The sequence below is a fragment of the Miniopterus schreibersii genome (genome assembly GCF_964146895.1).
Source record: "Miniopterus schreibersii genome assembly, chromosome: 6".
In the NCBI taxonomy this organism is placed as follows: domain Eukaryota; kingdom Metazoa; phylum Chordata; class Mammalia; order Chiroptera; family Miniopteridae; genus Miniopterus; species Miniopterus schreibersii.
In genome coordinates this window covers 8,093,540-8,099,539 of record NC_138107.1, presented here as the reverse complement: position 1 = coordinate 8,099,539, position 6,000 = coordinate 8,093,540, and positions in this window count along the sequence as shown.

The following is a 6,000-nucleotide window of genomic DNA, read 5'->3' as shown; positions in this document are numbered from 1 at the left end:
AAGAACGGAACTTAAGAACTGAGACTGATTTCCATGAAATGACTGATTTACAGAAAACAGAGACATATCTCTTGACCAACTGATATCCTCCAAGAATCAACCCCTGTCTTCTAGCTAACGAACCCAGTACCTGGACTCTGGCTGGACTTCCTCACATTTGCTCACCTTGCCCATAAATACAGCCCATCCTAAACCCTCATTGAGCTTGCTATAGCACGTGTTTCTGGGATTAAAATTCTTCTGTTATTCCCAAATAAACTCAGATTGCTGATCATTTAAGCTCGCCTCAGTCTACCTCCTTATTTAGGTTGACATTCAATGGTGTCAGAAGTGGGATGTGAAGGAGATGACCCCCAGAATCAAGGGAGGACCCTGCACTGAGTCCCTTGATCTCATAGTTTCTGTGAGTTGCCTTTTGCTTCTGGTTTGGTGAGTCTCCTCTTGGGTTGGAGCTCCCTCTTTCTGGTTGAGCTCTCTGACTTTATTTGGATAAAGACAGATTGTCCTTCTGGTGAGTACTCTTTTGGTTTCTGAATTAGAATGTGCTTGGTTTAGAGGTAAATTTGTGGATTTTCCTGAAAGCAAACCAAAAGCTAAAATTGATGGGCACAGGTTGAGCACCTGTTGCTGCCAGAGCACTTGGCACCATTATATGAGAGACAACCACCTCTGAAACGAAGGCTCATGTCCTGTCCTGTATGAGGACAATGTAGTCTCAGATAAGCAAGTTCTACAACAGGCCGCTTGCCACTCACAAGTAAATTCCATGTGACGAGAGACACCTGGTCACAGGCTGCACAAGGCTGTTGCCCAGGAAAAAGTAGAGTCTCATAAAAGGCACAACTATCAGACAAGTCCCAACCCTACACATACCCCTTAGTCTATCTAGGATTTTTTTTCTCTTTGCTCTCAGGAAAACTCCAAAAATGGGATCCCAGTCATCTAAATGCTTTAAGGGTGGCCCCTCTTTAGGAAGCCTGCCTGGTTTTATGTTTAAAAAATTTATGATCTCTCCTCATGTGCATAGATCAATCTTACTGAAGATGACCTAGACTTACAATGGCCATTAAGAGAAATGTTCCAATTAGACAAGATCGTTCGTTTAAGAAATGCACTTGAAAGCAAGGCTTCCCAATAGGATAGCTATTCCTATTGGCACTCAAAAGTCTCCAAAAGGCTCAAAAATTCCAAAATAGCTTCAATGAAAGATTCATGTAAAGGCTAATGAAAAATTAAAGATATAAGAGGTACCTAAAACAAAGACTGTAACAGTGATGTAATTCCACTGCTCCTCTCAATCATTCTCTACTTCAGTACTCATACTAATCACCGGTCTGAAGAGGCTCTATATGACTGTAAACAAAAGTCTCCCAAGTTAGTGGCCTTACAGACACCCCCATATCTACCCTTGTAGGAATGCTCCCATATGGGCCCTTCCCGGGGTTGACAGGACACTGAGGAATTTTCTAGTAAACTGGTACTAATTTTTCTCTTAAACAGTCAAGGGGAAACTAACATTTAAATGAATGGGAGACCTTGTTAAATTCTGCACTCTCTACCTTAAGCCCCACTTGCTTTGGAGCCTGCAGATTGGATCCGGGAAAAACTGGCGGAAACCACTGAAGGGTGAGCATCCTGCCCAGAGTCAGCTCTCCCAGACCTCTGCCCGGAGCGCCCCGTGAAAGAAGACAACGTTTCACGTTGTCCGTTCCCTTCCAAATTCAGACACATTGGTTACTGGTCCATTTTCTCCCAGAGATAGCTGTCACCTTCTTGTTGGTCTTATTTTGTGTCCCAAGATCTTGGCTTGTCAGTCATGAGGTTGGAGACCCCAACATATGGCTGGACGGAAATGTGGGTTTTATCCCACCTGCAGCCAGGGTCTATTGCCGGACCTTAGAGGCATTTCTAAGTCTCTTTATTTTGGTTATCTTTGCGAGTGGCTCTGGATATTAGAAGGGTATTACCTTTTGTACCCTCTTTGGGGGATGCCTTTGGGTCCATGGGGTTGTTTAATACTGCCAGGAATAGTTACTGTTTTTCCTGGCTGAAACCTGACAAGATATTTGAAATGATTTTTATCTCTATGGCCAGAAGCTGGCCAAACTGAAAGCTGATTATCTCTATCTCTCTATCTCTCTCTCTATCTCTATATCTCTATCTCTAATCTCTATCTATTCATCTACCTACCTACCTACCTTTTATTTATAACTTTCATTTCTATTTCATGTTGTATTGTCTTGGTCAGAAATCCTGAGAACAATGTTAACCAATTATGAGATAACTGACTTTATATTTTATTCCTGTTCTCAATTGGAATACCTCTGGCATCTCACTATTGTGTATGATATTTGCACATTTAAGAGATTTATTCTCTTCTTGTTTGCCTTTATTAGTTTGTTTGGGGGTTTTGTGGGACCTCAGTTGCAGTTCGTGGTATGACATCATTTGCTTACGCAAGGCCCCCTCTGGCATGTGTTCTGTGGGTGTCTGCTCCATGTGTGTCTTTCTCTCCCAAAGCAGCCGGGCTTGTGGGTTGAATGGGTATTTTTCTGTACGTGTTCTTTCAACCCTGCATTGTCATTTTGCCTCTTTGTATTTAAATTTGCATAATGTTGTTTGGTACGTCTCATTCTGTTTGTTACTTTTTTTCACCAAATGCTACATTTTTATTTATTTATTTATTTTTATTTTTGAACGTGTTTTAAAGATTCTTCCACAATGCTGTGTCTATCCAATCAGATGCCCTTGTGTGTACATAATTCTCCAGGGTGTACATCCACTGCAGGGTATCGGTCCTCCCGGGATCTGTCAGCTCCCTGATATCAAAACTAGCGCTGCAGCGGACACCCTTGTTCTCTCGCCCTTAGGAGCTGTGTGGGAACTTCCAGGAGCGGAATTGCTAGGTCCTGGGAATCTGGACCCCGGTTTTGACTAATGCTGCCTGACTGTTGTCCAGAGGCTGTACCAGGCCGCACGCCCCCATTCCAGCAGAGTGTGGGAGTCCCCATATCCCCACGGCTTCGCTAACATTCTGTGTAGCATGGTAATAAATACATGAAACCTGGTTAAAAAACAAACAAAATCCTAGCATGGCCCTGGCTGGGGGCTCAGTTGGCTGGAGCATTGTCCCGCACACCAAAGGTCCTGGGTTTGACTCTCTGTGAGGGCACATAGCTAGGTCGTGGGTTCTGTCCCGATCAGGGCGTGTACAGGGGACAGCTGACCAATGTTCCTCTCTCACATCGATGTTTCTCTCTCCCTCTCCCTTCCTCTCTCTCCAAAAATCAGTGAAAACATATCCTTGGGTAAGGATTCAAAAACAAAACAAAATGAAAACCACCTAGCACTTTAGGAAACCCACCTTCACTTCCACTCCCTGGAGACAATCAGTCTCAATTAATTTGTCTTCAGTTTTCTCAGTGGTTACTTTCATTATCTAAATACTATTTTGGATAGTATTTAGATAAATAACTTTTACCACGAAAAATAAATGTTCTTCTATGCCTGGTTTTAAAAATTATCATCAGGATTGCATATAGAAGTGGTCAGTTTTGTTTAAGCCTATTGACATGGTTCCCTGATAGTAAGTTCCTTAATCTTGATTTCCTACAACACTGTCTGTGGATGATGGCTGAGTCATTTAAAGTTTAATTTCCACTGGATATTAAGAAATGTTGTTGTATTCCTGCTCTAGGTGATTCCGCTGTTTCCAGACAGTGACCTGGAACACCCAAAGCATGTGACTCTGTGATAACCACGGTCAGCAAACCATGACTTGTCACCTGTTTTTGTATGTCTCAGAGCCAAGCTTTTGAGAATGGTTTTTACATTTTTAGATGGTTGAAAAATATTGTTTAAAGAATAGTATTTCGTGACTTGTGAACTGTGTATGAAATTCAAATTCAGTGCCCATGAATACTTTTGCGGGAACACAGCCTCACTCATTTGTTTACGTGTTATCTATGGCTGAGTTCTCACTCCAACCACAGAGTTAAATAGTGGCAACAGAAGTCACATGGCCCACAGAGCTGAAAATATTTACCACCAGTCCCCTTACATAAAAGCTTTGCTTTTGCCCTAGCTGATTTGGCTCAGTGGCTAGAACATCAGCCTGTGGACTGAAGGGTCCCTGGTTCGATTCGGGCCAAGGGCATGTACCTCGGTTGCAGGCTTGAGCCCTGGCCCTGGTGTGGGCAAGTGTGGGAGGCAACCAATCGATGTGTCTCTCTCACATCGATGTTTCTCTCTCTCTCTCCCTCTAGTCTCTCTGAAAAGCAATGGAAAAAATATCCTCAGGTGAAGATAAAAAAAAAAAAAAAAAAAAAAAAAAAGCTTTGCTTTTTACCCCTGGTATAAATGAGTCAATCAACAAAAGGTTATGGAGAACCTACTATTGAAGAATGTGCTGTTCTTGTTCCCATGGGTGTTTACTGTCATGACCCAGGGTGACAAGTGTTAGGATGAGGGAATCAGGAGGCCTCTGAGTCACACTGAGGAGATCAAGGAAAGCTTCTCAGAGGTGGTGATGTCTAAGCAGAAACCTAGAGAGTGAGAAGGAGCTGGGTGAGGGAGGTTGGAGGTGGCAGGGAGAATGTTCTGGGCAAAGAGAACAACATGTCCAATGGCCAGAGGTGGTGTGGCTTGTTGGAGGAACTGGGGGATGTTTGCATTATGATTTGCATTGTAGGTTTATTTGTGGTTAACCCAAGTTTAGTTTGCATATGAATAAATAATTGCCTATGTAGGGGCTCTTGGTGGTATAAGCAAGGAAGGGGGAAGGTCAAATATTGATTGATTGATTCGTTCCCTCATTCGTTCATGCAACGAGAATTTATTGAGCACCTTCTTAGTGCCAAACACTGAGCTAAGGATACAGAGGAAAACATGAGGAGGTCCCTGCCCTGAAGGTTCTCACGGTCTAGTGAGGAAAACAGAAAAATAACTTCCACAGGCAGGAGGACTGCCCACACTGCCCTGTCAGGGAGGCCCCACTCCATTTGGAACCCCCTTCTCCCTGGCCACCTAGTCATTTTCCCAGCCTCCCTTGCAGCTAGGAGTGGGCATATAACCAGTTTTAACCAATAAGACATAGGAGAGACCTGCTGAGAAATGTCTGGGAAAACTCTTCAGATTAAAGGCAAAGCCACACATGACAACATCACTTTGCCCCCTCTTGCCTGCCTTTGAATGGGATTGTGATGGTGACACAGTGGGATCTGTGGCAGCCACATTGTGATCATGAGGAGATGAGCATCAGCACAAAATTGGTTCTTGCTGGCTTCATCAAGCCGCCCTGCCAAACCTGGAACTGCCCACCTGCAGGGATCCCTGGTCGGATGAGATCACTACACGTCACCATTACATAAGCCAGTGGTTCTCAGCCGGGGATGATTTCACCCTCCAGGGGACACTGGGCAATGTCTGGAGACAGTTTTGGTTTTCACTACTGGCACCTGCTGAATAGAGGCCGGGGGTGATGCTAAACATCCTATAATACTCAGGACAGGCCACATAATGAATAATTATCTGGTCCAAAATATGTCAGTAGAGTCAAGGTGAGACAGCCCGGCTTAAGCCACGGCTGGCCAAGTGCTTTCTCTACTCACACAGACAGCATGAGAGCCTGGCCCAAGCCTCGGAGGGTGAGCAGGTCAATGTCCTCCTTAAAGCACAGGAAAGAGGAGGGCAGGGACTTTTTCCAGCTGGCCTTACTCATGCAACACTTTTAGGCCTGGACCAAGTTCCGTGAGAAAGTTGTGGGCTCCAGTCCCTCAGGTGAGACCTAAGTGTGGGCTCCTCTGAACCTAATGCTGCTACTGCCCAAGAGGCTAATATGTGCCCTGGGATAAGGGCTCATGTCACTTGCCTCCTTGACATTTCCTAGCAATCCTGCAAGGTTGGTATAATTTATTCCCATTGTACAGCTGTGAAAACTGAGGTTCCGATGAACAATGGAGTACCATGGTTAATGACACGCTCCGGAGACTGACTGACAAG